A 20,286-nucleotide genomic window follows, 5' to 3' on the forward strand; every position below is an offset into this window, starting at 1 on the left:
CTCTTTTGTTTATGGGGAAGTAACTCTCGCTTCTGCTCACTCACTAACCATGGTGCAGAGGGAATATTGTCACTTAGCAGCAGCCCAGAGAGATGTGGGAAGCAGAGGAGGAAGGAAGGAGCTTGGTCAGGGGACAGCTGTGGGGACGAGATAGGAATATCTGCGAGTCCCTGTCTGTTCACAGACAGTGACTTCTCCTGTTCCCTGGGGCCTCTGAACAAATTCCCAGAGAACTTAGTCCTCACTCGGGCTGTCAGGTCAGGAGCCCTGTAAATGTCTGTGCAATGTTTGTTTTCCTGAGACCCTGAGACCATCAGGAGAGAGGAGAGGCATACACAGAGGAGGAAGAAGAAGACCGAGGCCAGCGGAGGCTCAGGTGCGGCTGGGGCCGGCAGTGCCACACCAGGTGAGCAGAGGCTGGGCCTCCTGGCCCGCGCAGAGCTTTTCTGAATGGATGTCTTATTTTTATGAGCATAAGTAAGTGTGTGTCAATTGCTCAGTCATGGCTGACTTTGCAATTCCGTGGACTGTAGCCCACCAGGCTCCTCTGTCCATGGAATTCTCCAGGCAAGAATACTGAAGTGGGTAGTCATTCCCTTCTCCAGGGTATCTTCCCGACCCAGGGGTTAAACCCAGGTCTCCTGCATTGTGGGCAATTATGAGCGTATGTGTATTGAAAAAAGTTCTTCACTTGGTATGTGACATATTTTGCACAAGTAAGTAGAGATCTGCATAACCACTGAAGAGCCGTGGAGCATCCCAGCCTATGGGTTTAGCACCATAAGCTGATCCAGTTCCCTAGAGAAAGGCACACAGAGAGTTCCCAGCTTTCATTCATAAAAACGGTGCTGTAATAAACATTTAGGTGTTTAAACACAGATCTTTGCTAAACGTGTTGTTCTGTAGGATAAATATCTTGCAGTGACCTTACTGGGTCAGAGGAGACAATAAGTCATAGCTTTAGTTCTCCATGTAGAAAATGCAAACCTGTTTGAGTCTACACCCACAGAATCTGGCATTTGTGTTTCTATCCACTCTTTTTTTTTTTTACTGTCAATTTATTTATTTATTTATTTGTTGGCTGCACTGGGTCTTGGCTGCTGCTCGGGCCTTTGTCTGTTGTGGTGCACAGGCTTCTCACTGCAATGGCTTCACTTGTTGCAGAGCGGGCTCTAATCTGCATGTGCTGCAGTAGTTGCAGCTGGCAGGCTCTGGTGCACAGGCTCAGTACTTGCAATGCAAGGGATTAGTTGCTCTGCAGTATGTGGGATCTTCCTGGACCAGGAATTGAACCCATGTACCCTGCACTGGCAGCTGGATTCTTATCCACCTTGCCACCAGGGAAGTCCTCCATCTACCCTTGTTAATAATGATCACTTTCATTCTTCTCATTTATATATTTACATTTGTGAAGTGAAAGTGGCTCAGTCATGTCTGACTCTTTGCGACCCCATGGACTATACAGTCCATGGAATTCTCCAGGCCAGAATACTGGAGTGGGTAGCTGTTGGGGTCCTTTAATGGACCGGAACATGGTGGTCCAGAGTTGACGATAAGAAAGTGAAAGAAGGAAAGAGGCTAATATTCCCTGGGTTATGCAGCCGACCTTCGCACTCCAGGGAATCAGCCAGAAAGAGAGAGAGAGAGAGAGAGAGAGATGGACATGGGGACCCAAGTCTCTGGTGGAACAAGGGTGCTTTATTGAATTCTGTGTGAGTATATATACCATATTCCAAGGTAGCTTCTTCAGATAGAGATCAAAAGACCAGAGTTTACAAGTTACCAAGGAATCAAGGAGCAATAGAAGCCATAAGGCCAAAAGGCAATCCATATCAAACGAGGGTCATAGATAATACCTTTCACCATATGGGAAGGCTAATGAAGGAAATCCTATGCAAGCATCCCATCTCTATGATCTCAGTCCTGGGAGTGGCTTGACACTCCTCTTGCTCCTGACAGGAACTGATAAGGAACAGAGGGCTCAAGAGAGATAGGAAACAGCACACAGGAATACTACTGTTAAACATTCCCTAACAATTCCCCCTATTTTATTATATTTGTAAAAAAAAGGTCCAGAACATTTGAGTTTGTTTAGTTTTAACAATTTTTGCAGAAAGGCAGTGGTAAACAACAAATATAATTACCAAGACAATCGCCAGAGTTACAGTTCCAGACCCGATGCTGTGGGTGATGCTTTGAAACTATCCTTGTGAGTCTAGCCCAGATAATTGATCAGCTAGTTGTTCAGCTAAAATTTCCAGATGGGGGATGAGGGCAGACTTTTAGAGAAGGTTTCAAAGATTTCTTTTTGCAATAATTGTACATTCAGAGAGGCATTATCATGTATTATTTTGTAAATGAAATTTGATTTGCTCCCAGTTATAGGCACTATGATTGAATTGAACAGGAGTAACACAAAATTGAGTAGAATTCCAATCACATTTTAGTATCACTTGTTTTTGTACATCTATTAATTGATCTCTAACCCATTTGATGGCTGTTTTTAGTTCCTGTATTTCATCTTGAATATCCTCATCTATCTGAGCCTAGTGGCCCACATAGTATGAGCATCTTTAGTCCAATGTTGGATAAAATTATGTGTTTGAATTGAGGTTTGTAAAGCAATTCCAACGATGGCAGCAGTGGTGCAAATAGCTATTAATCCCCAAATGCCAAGAATCAGCCATCCAATGAATCATTTAGATCATCGGAGTAATTTAGTAAGTAACTGGGAAGCAAGCCCGGACATGGTACCTTCTTCCCAGGGCCGTTGGAAATTTACTGGTAACCACAAATTACGTCAAGATCAAAGAATCAAAAGGGATTCATTTCTTAAGGAAATAGAAGAGTTAAGACAGGTATACAATTTGCAGTTTATACAAGTTACAGAATGTAAAGTCTTATTGAATTGTAAGTTTCCTGTGGCTGAAACAAAAGGAAGGGGAATACAAGCCTGTATGAAATATGATTGGTTAAAGCTAAAGAAATAATTACTATGACTACGACTGGTTCCTGTGAAATGTCCTGTCCAAGTTCCAAGTTCTTTGGTGCTTGCAGCAAGTTTCCATATGGCCTATTGTTCAGGCCCAATTTGTTTATCGAGGATGATCCGAGGACGAGGTGGTGCCATTCCACCATCAAGCTAGCCAAGAAGTCCTTTGTCATGGTAATGTTCCATCCTAGTGTTAGTAACTTTCCAAGCCACTTGAGTAGCATAATCACACACAGTGCTATTAATATCATCTGAATAGTTGGACAACCAATACCATGGGGTCCCCAATTGACAATGGTGTGGCTAGCCACAAATATTAGTTTTCCTGATTTGGCTTGACATTTGTCCCAATGAACAGGAGTATATTTAAAGTTCTTATAAGTAAACCCTTTACATAATGTTCTTTGTTCTTTCCCTAACTCTTTCCCTAAAGTTTCAGTAGTATCAACATGGTTCACAAAGAAAGGGCAGTAAATAATCCAAGCAATGTCTGAAAGTCTTCTTTTGGAGGCAGGATGAAAGCCCAAGTTTGTTGGCTGACGTTTATGCATACTTACCCTGGGCCCAGGCACAAGGGAAGGACTTCATAGCCTAAAGAAATGTTAATTAGTTTTCCCTCCTCCCCAGGGTGTGAGGGTCCCTTCACATTCCAGGGAGGGGGCATATGGGTGGAGTCATTGGTTGATACATCCTTTCTCCGTCCATTCTATGACCTGCAATAAAGGGGCGTTGGGTAAGTAAGCCCAGTAAGTATGATTAGTTAATCTGGCTCCAGCGGGAGCCAGGGGATATGCAGGCCAACCGAGTGAGCAAAGAGATAAGAAGGTTTTCAGGACTCCGAGGCATTCCCTGTTGAGAAACCAGATTTTCAGCTTGATTAGTAAGGGTTTTTTTCTGTCTCCAAGAGGGGAGGTCATACGGTTGATGTCACCAAGGGCGGTGCTTTCTGGAGGTCTTTAGAGCTGACATGGCCCATATTGGAATTTCTTCCTCCTGGGGTTTTTGTTGTTTTGGTCTCCATTTTGAACGCTGGGGGCCCCCTTGGGTCGAATCTTCTGAAGAGGAAGCCATGTGAGTTCATTGGATCCATCTGGGGAAATACAAGCATATCCCTTTCCCTGTAAGATTATTTTCCCAGATTTCCATTGTTTATTGAACCCGTCTTGATACCAAATGGGCAGAGGAAGAGAAGTGTCCTTCAATTACTCGAAATGTTTTTCTGCTCTTGTCAAGATATCTCTTTGTGGTAAGTTTAAAAAATTTAAAACAAATAAAACTGTACTAACAATAGTTATAGGTTTAGAGAATATCTTATGTTGGAATCTAGTAGAGTCTGCTTTAGAAAGGGAAGATAGCAATGTTTCAGTGTATTCCCCCATTTTAAATTTTTTTATTTGCAATTTTAGTTTGTGATGTGAATAAGAGCATATAATTCGTTTTGCTGAGCAGAATGGAATTAGTTTAAAAAACTTTATATTCTTTGAGAGACCAGAAAGAGGCTTTAGTGTTCTTTAGTGTTCAGATAATGTCCGATCTATATAGAAAGCTTCAGCTTGAGGTATTGGCTGTGAGCTGAATGTAAGGTAGGTAGAATAGGGAAAAGGAGTCCAAAATGGCGGTGGCTAAAAGACAAGGAAGGTCCGAGGACCAGAGTGAAGACTTCAGGCAGAACAAACAGAACAAACAGCACTCCTGGCTAAGCCCAATTTGCATAGGGCAGGCCCAGGTGGAGGAAAAAACATATAAAAGGAGGAGCCAAAGCGCTTTCTCTCGGACTCTCTCTCCCGCGTGCATGCGCTCTATCTCTCTCTCTTTCTCTCTCTCTCCCCCTCCCTCCCCATGCACTCCTCCACTCTCTTCTCTTCAAGTCTTGGATTCTCCTGCTATCTTCTAAATAAAATAGAGCTGTAACACTGATTTGCCTAAGAGCTGTAGCACGGTTTGTCCAAGACCCAAGAGCTGTGACGCGCCGAGGGCTTTAATGTCCGTTGCTCCAAATCTTTGTTGTGACGAGACAAAGAACCGAGGAACATACACTCGCGTGACATGACGATACGGGAAATAATAAATTCAGTATTTTTGAAGAAATTCCATAGCTTGTTAGAAGGATAATGAAATGAAATTTCTCCAAAATAGTCCAGAAAAGCTATTTGGAAATCAATAGAAGTTTGTAAGGCATTCTCGAATTGAGATTTATTGACAGGTATCACAGTTTTATGGGGATCGGAGCCAATTAGAGTTTTAGTCCTACTTCTTTCATTGATAATGGTTAGAGCAATTAAATCAAGGTAGAGTGTACTTGACTTTATTCCTCTAAAATGGGTATAGATCCATTCTATTGGGTGTTCTTTTTGGGCAAGAAGTCCCATGGGAGAATGAAGAGAGGGGAGTAAAAATAGTTCTAAAGGTGAAAAGTGAAAGTGAAGTTGCTCAGTCGTGTCCGACTCTTTGCGACCCCATGTGCTATAGCCTATCAGGCTCCTCCGTCCATGGGATTTTCCAGGCAAGAATGCTGGAGTGGATTGCAATTTCCTTCTCCAGGGGATCTTCCTGACCCAGGAATCAAACCCAGGTCTCCCGCATTGCAGGCAGATGCTTTAAATCTAGTCTAATGCGAGTAAGAAATTGCTTTTGTAATTTATTTTGTACCAAATAGAATTCCTCTCATGTCTCCTGAGAAAGTGCTCAGGGGCTGTTTAAATCAGGATCTCCTTTCAAAGTATTAAATAGATTAGTCAGTTGATAATTAGCAATGCCAAGGCAATGGCAACCCACTCCAGTACTCTTGTCTGGAAAATCCCATGGATGGAGGAGCCCGGTAGGCTGCAGTCCATGGGGTCGCTAAGAGTCGGGCACGACTGAGCGACTTCATTTTCACTTTTCACTTTCATGCATTGGAGAAGGAAATGGCAACCCGCTCCAGTGTTCTTGCCTGGAGAATCCCAGGGACAGGGGAGCCTTGTGGGCTGCCATCTATGGGGTCGCACAGAGTCAGACACGACTGAAGTGACTTAGAAGCAGCAACACTGGATCATGGAAAAAGCAAGAGTTCCAGAAAAATATCTGTTTCTGCTTTATTGACTATGCCAAAGCCTTTGACTGTGTGGATCACAAAAAACTGTGGAAAATTCTGAAAGAGATGGGAATACCAGACCACCTGACCTGCCTCCTGAGAAATCTATATGCAGGTCAGGAAGCAACAGTTAGAACTGGACATGGAACAATAGACTGGTTCCAAATAGGAAAACGAGTACCTCAAGGCTGTATATTGTCACCCTGCTTATTTAACTTCTATGCAGAGTACATCATGAGAAACGCTGGGCTGGAAAAAGCCCAAGCTGGAATCAAGATTGCTGGGAGAAATATCAATAACCTCAGATATGCAGATGACACCACCCTTATGGCAGAAAGTGAAGAGGAACTCAAAAGCCTCTTGATGAAAGTGAAAGTGGAGAGTGAAAAAGTTGGCGTAAAGCTCAACATTCAGAAAACGAAGATCATGGCATCTGGTCCCATCACTTCATGGAAAATAGATGGGGAAACAGTGGAAACAGTGTCAGACTTTATTTTTCTGGGCTCCAAAATCACTGCAGATGGTGATTGCAGCCATGAAATTAAAAGACGCTTACTCCTTGGAAGGAAAGTTATGTCCAACCTAGATAGCATATTGAAAAGCAGAGACATCACTTTGCCAACAAAGGTCCGTCTAGTCAAGGCTATGGTTTTTCCTGTGGTCATGTATGGATGTGAGAGTTGGACTGTGAAGAAGGCTGAGTGCCGAAGAATTGATGCTTTTGAACTGTGGTGTTGGAGAAGACTCTTGAGAGTCCCTTGGACTGCAAGGAGATCCAACCAGTCCATTCTGAAGGAGATCAGCCCTGGGATTTCTTTGGAAGGAATGATGCTAAAGCTGAAACTCCAGTACTTTGGCCACTTCATGCGAAGAGTTGACTCATTGGAAAAGGCTCTGATGCTGGGAGGGATTGGGGGCGGGAGGAGAAGGGGACAACAAAGGATAAGATGGCTGGATGGCATCACTGACTCGATGGACATGAGTCTGAGTGAACTGCGGGAGTTGGTGATGGACAGGGAGGCCTGGCGTGCTGCGATTCATGGGGTCGCAAAGAGTCGGACACGACTGAGTGACTGAACTGAACTGAAAGAGGGTCTAATCCAATTTATATCATCTAAGAGTTTCTGAAAATCATTTAAGTTTGATAATTTATTAGTACAAATCTGAGTTAGTTGGGGAGTAGTACGTTGTCTATTAACAACAAATCCTAAGTAATAAGGTGTAGAGGTTTGAATTTTTTCAGGGGCAATGATTAATCCAGAGTTTTTTAGGCATTTTTGAGCTATATCAAACATGTGTGTGAGTTTCTAAAATGGATGGAGCCAAAAACAATATATCATCCATATAATGGATAACAAGAAAGTCAGGAAATTGTTTTCTCACAGGCTGAAGGGCTTTAGCTACTTAGTACTGACACATGGTGGGAGAATTCATCATTCCTTGAGGCAATACAGTCCATTGGTATCGTTTATGAGGCCGGATATGATTAGGATAAGGGGGAGAGAAAGCGAATCTCTCTCTGTCTAAAGGGAGAGATTCTCTCTCTACTGCTACTGCTAAGTCACTTCAGTCGTGTCCGACTCTGTGTAACCCCATGGACGGCAGCCCACCAGGCTCCCCCGTCCCTGGGATTCTTCAGGCAAGAACACTGGATTGGGTTGCCATTTCCTTCTCCAATGCATGAAAGTGAAAAGTGAAAGTGAAGACGCTGAGTCATATCCGACCCTCAGCGACCCCATGGACTGCAGCCTTCCAGGCTCCTCCATCCATGGGATTTTCCAGGCAAGAGTACTGGAGTGGGTTGCCATTGCCTTCTCCGGTCTAAAGGGTGTAGAGGTATATTAAAAGAGAAATCTTGCAAGTCAATAATAATAATGTGCCAATTTTGAGGAATAGTGGTAGGTGATGGGATTCCTGATTGTAATGCACCCATAGGTTTCATAGATGCATTAACTTTTCTAAGGTCTTTTAAGAGACGCCATTTGTTAGATTTTCTTTTTATAACAAAAATAAGAGAGTTCCAAGGACAGCAAGAGTCCTCGATATGTTTCAGTTCTAATTGTGTGTCTATAAGTTCTTTAGCAGCCTGTAGTTTCCCTTTCGTAAGGGGCCACTGCTCTGTCCAAATGGGCTCGTCGTTTTTCCAAGTTATTTTAATAATTGTATTATTTGTTAAATGAGCAGTGGCCCCTAGGAAAAATGTGGAATGTATATCTGAGTTTGCCATAGCATAAGTAAATCCCTTCCTATTGAATTAAGGGGTGCATCTATCACATAAGGTTTTAATGTTGCAGGTTGGCCTTCTGGTCCCTCACACAGGTAGATTTGAACACTTTGATAAACTTCTTGTACTTTAGTTTGAGAAATTCCTGCAATTTGGCAAGAGATTTTCTTGTATAGGCCAGTATTTGAGCCATAAATGTTTGGATATAATCGTAATATCAGATCCAGTATTGAGGAGACCAGAAAATCTTTTACCATTAATTTTGATATATATATTTTGTCAGGCATATTCAGATACCAGTGATGTCAATAAAGATTGTTTTTGATCTGTTTTGCCGAATCTGCCTGTCCATACATCATTAGAGGAGTTAATAGAAATGTAGGATAAAAGAAATAATTGAGCAATTTTGTCCCCTCTTTTGAATTGCCATGAAATCTTAGATGACATCATAATTTGAATTTCTTCTTTATAATCTGAATCAATTACTCCAGGGTGAACAGTAATTCCTTTAGAAGTTAAACTAGTTCTGCCGAGTAAAAGACCAAAGGTGTGTGGGGGCAGACTTTTTGGAGGTTTTTTATTAGCTTTCTTTGGGCAATCCCTTTTAAAATAGTTCTCATCCCCACATATAGAACATCTCTCATTTCCCTTTTTAAAGCAAGCAGCCATTGTCTCAGCTAGCATTTGCATTTTTTGAGTTTCTGATCCTAGATTGCGACAAACATTCAAATAATCAATAATAGTCCCTGTCTCACGAATTGGGGCTATAGCCTTTTGACATTCCTGATTTGCATTTTCATAAGCAAGTAATTTCTCTAGTTGCCTTTTAGCTTCTTCTCCGATTACAGTATGGGAAATAGCAGTTTCTAATCTAGCTAAAAGATCAGCATAAGTTTCATTAGGTCCTTGCAATATTTTAGTGTAGCTACCTGTAGGTTCCCCTTGAGGAGTAATTCTATCCCACGCTTCAAGGGCCACTGTTTTCAATTGTTCATGCAACAAAGGAGGGCACTGTATTTGAGCTTCTATAGCATCAAATTGTCCAGTGCCAGTTAACATTTCAAAAGTTATTTGGTTTTGGGGAGCGCTAGCTCAAGCGTTTTTGTTAGCATGATCTCTGGCTATATCTTGAAACCACATTATCCATTGAAGATATTCTCCTGGTTTAAGGAGAGCTTTTTATTAAAGTTCGCCAATCATAGGGAATAAAGATTTCAATAGAAGACACCATAGCATTTAGAATTTCTCTAGCAAAAGGTGAATGTGGGCCATACATAGTTACAGCCTTTTTTATTTGTTGCATGTGAAAAATGTTAATATCTTCATATTAAGGTATTATTTGCCCTCGAGTGTTAGCATTTCTTAAAACTGGGAAGGCGGAAAAACCATCGTCTTCAGAGTCTTGTGATTGCAAAGCCAGCAATTCAGAGAGCCTCTGTCACGAAGGAGAGTGAGTAGTTAGCAATTTTTTGCAAATATGAGATTGTGCTAAGGACTTATCATTATTATCCAGGTGTGTCTCAGGAGAGTCGTTGTCAGAATCATTAGGTTCTAGAAAAAGAGAGACTTTTGGATTCGTGCCTGTTGGCAGAGGAGGAGCATTTGGAGCAGCCAGGGCAGGGCTTGTAGAAAAATTCTGAAATGTTTTATGTTGTTCTAATTGGTCCTTTTGTAAAGTTTCATCATCTAATTCATGTTCATGTAATAAGCATTCTGTCTGTTGTCGAATATCAGGAGGGCTAGAATTGCCTTGAAATGGCAGAATTACAGCTTTAATGAGAGTCCACAGGGGCCAGAAATCAACTGGAATATTTTTTCCCCATCTGGCGGCTTGTTCAACATTCTTTTTGACCCAGTGCCAAATTTCTAAATCAAAACTGCCTTCATCAGGGAACCAGGGATGATGGTCAACTATTGTTTGAGGGCAAGCCTCTACTCGTTAGTGCGAAACCGGAAGTCCCTGAACTGTAAACAAATGATGAAGTAAAGTAGAAAAGTGAGGGGGCTTTCCAGCCATTTGATCCATGTCCTTGTACTTACCAGCCTCGATAGGCCCTGAGTCACTCCGTCCGAAGTGCCGCGTGTACCAGGCCCCTGTTCTGGGTGCCACTTGTTGGGGTCCTTTAATGGACCGGAACCTGGTGGTCCGGAGTCGACAATAAGAAAGTGAAAGAAGGAACGAGGCGAATATTCCTTGAGTTACGCAGCTGGCCTTTGCGCTCCAGGGAATCAGCCAGAAATAGAGAGATAGAGAGAGAGAGAGAGAGAAAGGACATGGGGACCCAAGTCTCTGGTGGAACAAGGGTACTTTTTTGAATTCTGTGTGAGTATATATACCATATTACAAGGTAGCTTCTTCAGATAAAGATCAAAAGACCAGACATTACAAGTTACCAAGGAATCAAGGAGCAATAGAGGCCATAAGGCCAAAAGGCAATCCATATCAAAAGAGGATCATAGATAATCCCTTTCATCATATGGAAGCATCCCATCTCTATGATCTCAGTCCTGGGAATGGCTTGCCACTCCTCTTGCTCCTGACAGGAACTGATAAGGAACAGAGGGCTCAACAGAGATAGGAAACACCACACAGGAATCCTACTGTTAAACATTCCATGATAGGTAGCCTTTCCCTTCGCCAGGGGATCTTCCCAACTCAGGGATGGAACCCAGATCTCCCGCATTGCAGGCGGATTCTTTATCAGCTGAGCCACAGGGAAGCCCAAGAACACTGGGGTGGGTAGCCTATCCCTCCTCCAGCAGATCTTCCAGACCCAGGAATGGAACTGGGGTCTTCTGCATTGCAGGCATGACATGCAAAAATTAGTTGGTCCTTGTTTTCATTTATTACAACTGATGAGATTAAATAGGTTTTTACATTTTTCAGTCTGTAGTCCTTCTGATGTGAATTGATGTTCAGCATCCATTGCCTGTTTTATATTGGGACATTTGTGGGATTTTTTTGGTCACTCATATTTAAGTACTTTGCACTTAGAAAATACCCACTGTCACATCCCTCTCCTAATTGTCCCACCTTTGGCTTTACTAGTGTGTTGTTGTTGTTGTGTTAGTCACTCAGGCGTGTCCGACTCTTTGCGACCCCACAGACTGTAGCCTGGGAGGCTTCTCTATCCATGGAATTCTCCAGACAAGAATACTGGAGTGGATTGCCATTCCCTTCTCCAGAGGAACTTCCCAACCCGGGGATTGAACCCTGGTCTCCTGCCTCACAGGCAGATTCTTTACCATTTGAGCTACAGGGAAGTGTAATTTTTGCCAAGTCAGAGTTTTAAGTTTTTATGTAGGAAAAACTGTCACATTTTCCCTGGCTTTGGCATTATGTGTGTGTGTGTGTGTGTGGTTTAGTCGCTGTCAATATATATATTGTTTAATTGCCAAGTCATATCTGATTCTTTTGCAACCCCATCAACTATAGCCCACCAGGCTCCTCTGTGCATGGGATTATCCCAGGCAAGAATACTGGAGTGGGTAGCCATTTCCTTCTCCAGGGGATCTTCCCAACCCACGGATTGAACCCACATTTCTTGCTTTGGCAAGTGAATTCTCTACCACTGAGCCTCCAGGGAAGCCCTATATATATATATATATATATATATTAATATGTGTATCTTAATATATTTTACATATATACATATTATATATGTATGTAATCTCAAAACCAAAATTCTGTCTTCACTCTCAGGCTAATAAAACTTTTTCTCCCATTTTTAGAATGTGTTCTCTATTCAAATTATCAATATATTTGAAGTGTCAGCTGCTGTGAGAGCTGAGTGCACGGGTCAGGGTTCTTAGTTCTAACTTTCCAAAATGCTTCCGTCTTAAGTTGAGAAGGAAACAACTTGAAAGGACAGGGGACGTGGAACAGGCCACAGAGTGAATGGGATGAGTTGCGGGGAGCCGGCTCCATGCCGTGGTACCGGCCACAGTCCCCCAGGACCGCCCCCCCGTAGGCCTGGAAGACACCCTTGCAGCTGTCGCTTGGCACCGGCCCCGCCACCGCCTGCATGGGGACAGCCAGCTCCCCGCTGCCGGCAGAGCCTGTGCGCTGCTGCCCAGGGCACGGGTGGGGCTGCAGCCCTGCGGCCCTCAGGGGCCCTGGGGCGGTGCTGATATCCTGCTTTGAATCCTCAAGCTTTGGAGTCCAATTCTGATGAAATAAATGTATGGGCGGAGCCTATGTCTGCATCCGGAGGCAAGCTGTGCGGGCCCTCAGGTGGACGTGGCGGGGCAGTCCTACTACCTGGGGGTGGCAGACGTCCATGGGCAGGGGTGGCAGCCAACTTTTCAGCTTTTCCCAGTAGCTAGGCACTTTCTCTAACACCGGACAGTAGACAATGTATTCCTCCCCGCCCGGCCCTGCCCCACCCCGTGCGGAAATCTCACAGTTGTCATGTGCTGAAAATCTGCTGTTCTGTTTTCTTAAACTCCAAATGTGCTTAGTCACTCAGTCGTGTCTGACGCTTTGTGATTCCATGGACTGTAGCCTGCCAGGCACCTCTGTCCATGGGATTCTCCAGGCAAGAATACTGGAGTGGGTTGCCATGCCCTCCTGCAGGGGATCTCCCCAACCCAGGGACTGAACCTAGGTCTCCCACATTGCAGGTGGATTCTTTACCGTCTGAGCCACCAGGGAAAAGTGGAAGTGAAAGTCGCTTAGGCGTGTACGACTCTTTGCGACCCTATAGACTATACAGTCCATGGAATTCTCCAGGCCAGAATACTGGAGTGGGTAGCCTTTCCCTTCTCCAGGGGATCTTCCCAACCCTGGGATTGAACCCAGGTCTCCCACATTGCAGGCAGATTCTTTTACCACCTGAGCCACACCAAGGAAGCAAACCCCAATTAATTCTGGGTTTATTGAAAAGAGGCTGACAACCTGACCTGCAGAGCCATCATCCACTGTCTACTCATTTCTAAAAAATCATTTTCCCTGTGACCTAAATACATTTTGTTTGATGCCACTTAATTATAAGAACGGAGAAGGCGATGGCACCCCACTCCAGTACTCTTGCCTGGAAAATCCCATGGACGGGGGAGCCTGGTGGGCTGCAGTCCATGGGGTTGCAAAGAGTCAGACATGACTGAGTGACTTCCCTTTTACTTTTCACTTTCACGCAATGGAGAAGGAAATGGCAACCCACTCCAGTGTTCTTGCCTGGAGAATCCCAGGGACGGGGGAGCCTGGTGGGCTGCCATCTATGGGGTCACACAGAGTCGGACACGACTGAAGTGACTTAGTAGTAGTAGTAATTATGAGAAAGGGCTTCCCTGGTGGCTTGGTGGTAAAGAATCCTCCCACAATGCAGGAGATCTGGGTTCAATCCCTGGGTTGGGAAGATCCCCTGGAGGAGGGCATGGTGATCCACTTCGGTATTCTAGCCTGGAGAGTCCCCAGGGTCAGAGGAGCCTGGCGGGCTACAGTCCATAGGGTCGCATAGAGTCAGACATGACTGAGCGACTAACACTTTTACTTTACTTTTCAATTACAAGAAAACATTTTACACGTATGTGGACCATCTACCCAATCCTGACCAACTGAAACATTGGGTGTCATAGGAAATGAGATGTTAGCATTGAAAGGATGGTGAGCCATTTGTCTAAGACAAAGAAAGCCCCTTTAGTGATGTAAGAGAGTATTCCACGTCCCGCAGGTGCTGGGAATATCCAGGAGGGCAGGGCCCCCTCCTCCTACGTGAGGCCTCGTCCCTTTGCCCAGCATCCTTCTGCAGGAGATGGAAGGGCTTCTTACTCGAGCTGAGCTTCAGCCACAGAGCAGCTTACTTCTTTCATTCGCTCCCTCGTTAATCAGAGGGAACTCTGATGAAACAGTTGTAGACTGGCTTCCTGCAGGGTTTGCTGCTTATTATGACTTCAAGCCTGATGGAGGCAGAATGGCGATGCCTGTGTAGGTATCCTTGCTGTTTCTTGGCTGAAGGAATGCAGCAGAACCCCCTCCTGTCCCAAGAGAGGGACATTTCTTTTGCAGTTGTTGAAAGGATCCTGGTTTCTATTCAGAGCTGCTCTCTGGGCCGCATGAGGTCACTAGACCATCTTCAGTTTGCAGTTGTTGAAAGGACCCTGGTTTCTATTCAGAGCTGCTCTCTGGGCCGCATGAGATCACTAGACCATCTTCATTTTTCAAGTTAGCAGCACCTTTAGGCCCAGTGAGTGAAGTGAAGCGAAAGTCACTCAGTCATGTCTGACTTTGCAACCCCATGGACAGGGGATTGCAGAGTCAGACACAACTGAGTGATAACACCACCACCTCCACCGGCAGTGGGAGGAGGGTGTTGGTGTAAGGAGGCATCGAGGGCAGGCCCCACACACCTTCTTGGCTGCAGTATCTGCCAGCATCACACACTCATCACTGTGTCACAGACACCAGGAGGAGCCTGTGGAGGAGGTCATGAGTGTTCTTTTCCGAACAGCTGAACTGAATCTCGACCCCTGAACATCTCTAGTTCTTCAGGTCTGCCTCTGAATTCTCAATTCTAATAGAGTAAAACCTTTTCACATTGTTGTTTTATCATGCATTTTAATATCTGGTAGTGCACGGTGACCTCACTCCATTTTTCTTCTTATTAAAAGTGCACTTTGCTCTTAGGCATTTAAACAAAGCTCTTACTCATCGAGAAATGTTTGTTATATGAACATCCATACATACCAACCACACCGAGTGCTGACGAAAAGTTCCCCGACTGCCTCCCATGGCCTTTGCCATCTCATGAGTCAGCGAGGCTTTCACAGTCTCTCCCAGCCCGACCTGCTCAAGAATATAAAAGATTTTAAAATTCCAGATAAATTGAAACATTTCTGATATATTTTCCCAAGATTGGTTCTTGCCATGGAGGAACATAGGATGCTACCTTCATTTATTCAAGACTTATATGTTATTTCCTTCAATAGAATTCACAGATTTTGTATAATTACTACAGATTCTTGAGGAACATTCATATATATTCATACATACATATGTATATGCATAGACTTGCATATATATGTTCATTTTGCTGCTCTTTTGGTATGATATAAAGTAAAGCTGATGAGCCTTATGAAATCTTTTTGCTAGACATATCATTTATTCTTTTCTCAGTTCCTTTTTTTTGTTTGATTTCTGTGGTGTTCTCCACATACATTGTTGATCATCTGCAAATAATAGTGTATTTAAAATAATACAACATTTACAATTTTTTATTCTTTTTTTAAAAACTTAGAACATCAGTGAAAACTTCCATGGGGAGGGAGGAGGGAGGAGGGTTCAGGATGGGGAACACATGTATACCTGTGGCGGATTCATTTTGATATTTGGCAAAACTAATACAATAAAAAATAAATAAATAAATAAATAAAAATAAAAAAAATAAAAAATTATCTGTCTACTTTCCACCTTAATAAATACATTAAAAAAAAAAAAAACTTCCAGAGCAGTGCCAAATAGTGGCATTTGATAGCAGTCATCCTCATCTTGGGAATTTAATTATGATCCTTCTATGTCTTACCATCAAGTTCACCATGTGTTTCTAATCAGGCTTCTTTATTATGCTAATCATATTCCAAAATTATTCTGAGTTTTTATCAGGAAAAGATGTGCCTTTTGGGCATTTGCTGGATTCAGTTCAGTAGCGCAGTAGTGTCTGACTCTTTGTGACCCCATGAAGCGAAGCATGCCAGGCCTCCCTGTCCATCATCAACTCCTGGTGTTCACACAGACTCACGTCCATCGAGTCAGTGATGCCATCCAGCCATCTCATCCTCTGTCGTCCCCTTCTCCTCCTGTCCTCAATCGCTCCCAGCATCAGAGTCTTTTCCAATGAGTCAACTCTTCACATGAGGTGGCCAAAGTATTGGAGTTTCAGCTTTAGCATCAGTCCTTCCAAAGAAATCCCAGGGCTGATCTCCTTTAGGATGGACTCCTTTTGGATCTCCTTGCAGTCCAAGGGACTCTCAAGAGTCTTCTCCAACATCACAGTTCAAAAGCATCAATTCTTCGGCGCTCATCTTTCTTCACAGTCCAACTCTCACATCCATACATGACCACTGGAAAAACCGTAGCCTTGACTATGTAGACAGACCTTTTTTGGCAAAGTAATGTCTCTACTTTTTAATATGCTATCTAGGTCGGCCATAACTTTTCTTCCAAGGAGTAAGCGTCTTTTAATTTCACAGCTGCAGTCACCATCTGCAGTGATTTTGGAGCCCCCAAAATAAAGTCTGACAGTGTTTCCACTGTTTCCCCGTCTATTTCCCATGAAGTGATGGGACCAGATGCCATGATCTTTGTTTTCTGAACTCTCCATTTTCACTTTCATCAAGAGGCTTTTTAGTTCCTCTTCACTTTCTGCCATAAGGGTGGTGTCATCTGCATATCTGAGGTTATTGATATTTCTCCCGGCAATCTTGATTCCAGCTTGTGCTTCTTCTAGCCCAGCATTTCTCATGATGTACTCTGTATAGAAGTTAAATAAGCAGGGTGGCAATATACAGCCTTGACATATTTCTTTTCCTATTTGTAACCAGTCTGTTGTTCCATGCCCAGTTCTAACTGTTGCTTCCTGACCTGCATAGAGGTTTCTCAACAGGCAAGTCAGGTGGTCTGGTATTCCCATCTCTTTCAGAATTTCCCACAGTTTATTGTGATCCACAGAGTCCAAGGCTTTGGCGTAGTCAATAAAGCAGAAATAGATGTTTTTCTGGAACTCTCTTGCTTTTTCCATGACCCAGCGGATGTTGGCAGTTTGATCTCTTGTTCCTATGCCTTTTCTAAAACCAGCTTGAACATCTGGAAGTTCACGATTCAGGTATTGCTGAAGCCTGGCTTGGAGAATTTTGAGCATTACTTTACTAGCGTGTGAGATGAGAGCAATTGTGCGTTAGCTTGAGCATTCTTTGGCATTGCTTTTCTTTGGAATTGGAATGAAAACTGACCTTTTCCAGTCCTGTGGCCACTGCTGAGTTTTCCAGATTTGCTGGCATATTGAGTGCAGCACTTTCACAGCATCATCTTTCAGGAATTGAAATAGCTCCACTGGAATTCCATCACCTCCACTAGCTTTGTTTGTAGTGATGCTTTCTAAGGCCCATTTGACTTCACATTCCAGGATGTCTGGCTCTAGGTGAGTGATCACACCATCATGATTATCTTGGTCGTGAAGATCTTTTTTGTATAGTTCTTCTGTGTATTCTTGCCACCTCTTCTTAATATCTTCTGCTTCTGTTAGGTCCATACCATTTCTGTCCTTTATTGAGCCCATCTTTGCATGAAATGTTCCCTTGGAATCTCTAATTTTCTTGAAGAGATCTCTAGTCTTTCCTATTCTCTTGTTTTCCTCTATTTCTTTGCACTGATCTCTGAGGAAGGCTTTCTTATCGCTTCTTGCTATTCTTTGGAACTCTGCATTCAGATGCTTATATCTTTCCTTTTCTCCTTTGCTTTTGGCTTCTCTTCTTTTCACAGCTATTTGTAAGGTCTCCCTAGAGAGCCATTTTGCTTTTTTGCATTTCTTTTCCATGGGGATGGTCTTGCTCCCTGTCTCCTGTACAGTGTCACCAACCTCAGTCCATAGTTCATCAGGCACTCTATCTATCAGATCTAGGCCCTTAAATCTATTTCTCACTTCCACTGTATAATCATAAGGGACTTGATTTAGGTCATACCTGAATGGTCTAGTGGTTTTCCCTACCTTCTTCAATTTAAGTCTGAATTTGGCAGTAAGGAGTTCATGATCTGAGCCACAGTCAGCTCCTGGTCTTGTTTTTGCTGACTGTATAGAGCTTCTGCATCTTTGGCTGCAAAGAATATAATCAATCTGATTTCGGTGTTGACCATATGTTGATGTCCATGTGTAGAGTCTTCTCTTGAGTTGTTGGAAGAGGGTGTTTGCTATGACCAGGGTGTTCTCTTGGCAAAATTCTATTAACCTTTGCCCTGCTTCATTCCGTATTCCAAGGCCAAATTTGCATGTTATTCCAGGTGTTTCTTGACTTCCTACTTCTGCATTCCAGTCCCCTATAATGAAAAGGACATCTTTTTTGGGTGTTAGTTCTAAAAGGTCTTGTAGGTCTTCATAGAACCGTTCAACTTCAGCTTCTTCAGCGTTACTGGTTGTGGCATAGACTTGGATTACTGTGATATTGAATGGTTTGCCTTGGAAACGAATAGAGATCATTCCATCGTTTTTGAGATTGCATCCAAGTATTGCATTTCGGACTCTTTTGTTGATCATGATGGCCACTCCATTTCTTCTAAGGGATTCCTGCCCGCAGTCATAGATATAATGGTCATCTGAGTTAAATTCACCCATTCCAGCCCATTTTAGTTCGCTGATTCCTAGAATGTTGATGTTTACTCTTGCCATCTCCTGTTTGACCACTTCCAATTTGCCTTGATTCATGGACCCAACATTCCAGGTTCCTATGCAATATTGCTCTTTACAGCATCAGACCTTGCTCCTCACCAGTCACATCCACAACTGGGTATTGTTTGTGCTTTGGCTCCATCCCTTCATTCTTTCTGGAGTTATTTCTCCACTGATCTCCAGTAGCATACTGGGCACCTACAGACCTGGGGAGTTCCTCTTTCAGTATCCTATCATTTTGCCTTTTCATACTGTTCATGGGGTTCTCAAGGCAAGAATACTGAAGTGGTTTGCCATTCCCTTCTCCAGTGGACCACATTCTGTCAGACCTCTCCACCAAGACCTGGCCGTCTTGGGTGGCCCCACAGGGCATGGCTTAGTTTCATTGAGTTAGACAAGACTGTGGTCCTAGTGTGATTAGATTGACTAGTTTTCTGTGATTATGGTTTCAGTGTGTCTGCCCTCTGATGCCCTCTTGCAATGCCTACTTTCTTACTTGGGTTTCTTTTGCCTTGGACGTGGGGTATCTCTTCACAGCTGCTCCTTACCTTGGACGAGGGGTATCTCCCCACCGCCGCCCCTCCCGACCTTGAGGCGTTTTCTCATGTTAACCATAATTTTCATTATTTATTGAGAACCCAAAACATTTGTCCCATGGTTTCTCTTGCTTTCTGTGTTCAGTTCATTGCTTCCTCATGGGCCCATTCTTTTAGTTCCCGTATCCCCAGACACTAGAGACTGGTCCAGATGCAGGTTCCATCACTGGTGGGAGTTCTTCCCAAGTGGTACTGTATTTCCTTCTGCCACATCACGTCAGGAGTCCCTTCCTGTCTGGGTGGACCATTTTAGTGAGATTAGGGTTGATCAGGGAGAAGGCAATGGCACCCTACTCCAGTACTCTTGCCTGGAGAATCCCATGGATGGAGGAGCCTGGTAGGCTGTGGTCCATGGGGTCGGGAAGAGTCTGACACAACTGAGCGACTTCACTTTCACTTTTCACTTTCACTCATTGGAGAAGGAAATTGCAACCCACTCCAGTGTTCTTGCCTGGAGAATCCAGGGACGGTGGAGCCTGGTGGGCTGCTGTCTATGGGGTCGCAGAGTCGGACATGACTGACGTGACTTAGCAGCAGCAGCAGGGTTGATCAGAGGGCTCAGGTGTTGTCAGTCAAGAGTATATGTCGTTATAAAACCCCCACTCACCTTTTGCCTAATGGCTTTAGCATCTAGTGACAATTGTCTCAAGCTATTACTTTAATAGTGTTGAAAAGCAGTGATTTGAAAAGATCTATTATTGTTTTTTTCCACTCAGTAGCTGAATTTTTCTTCAGAGAGAAATGCAGGTCACTCTGAAATGCAATTTGTATAGCAAAGGCATTTGTTAAAACTTACCACTTGTTAGAACGACAAGTCGGTGCCCTGACCACCTTTGAGGAAGAAGTAGGTGGCAGGTGAGATAGTGCTCTATGCAGAGATGTGAGGATTTTAGCTGTGCTTTCTACTTCTGTCAACAAATGGTAACGTTAAAGAGTCTTTTGACTTTTAAACTGTTGAAGAAGTCCTTAATAAGAGTCAATGAAACCACTGGAGGGAAGACTTTTTCTCATCTCTATCCTGACCC

The 20,286-nt window shown here is 43.6% G+C and overlaps 1 protein-coding gene across 2 annotated transcripts in view; it reads left to right on the forward strand.

Annotated features, from left to right (window-relative positions):
- The first annotated feature begins 226 nt into the window (after window positions 1–226).
- CD226 (CD226 molecule) overlaps window positions 227–20,286 on the forward strand; it is a 110,356-nt gene continuing 90,296 nt past the window's right edge. The window contains exon 1 of one of the 2 annotated variants that reach the window (XM_027526036.1): window positions 227–406. The gene's annotated coding sequence lies outside the window, so the exon portion shown is untranslated. Of the gene's footprint in view, window positions 407–3,499; window positions 4,239–20,286 lie in introns of those variants that run through there. The other variant, XM_027526037.1, reaches the window with a different exon arrangement.

The sequence above is a fragment of the Bos indicus x Bos taurus genome, chromosome 24 (assembly GCF_003369695.1).
Source record: "Bos indicus x Bos taurus breed Angus x Brahman F1 hybrid chromosome 24, Bos_hybrid_MaternalHap_v2.0, whole genome shotgun sequence".
Classification (NCBI taxonomy): Eukaryota; Metazoa; Chordata; class Mammalia; order Artiodactyla; family Bovidae; genus Bos; species Bos indicus x Bos taurus.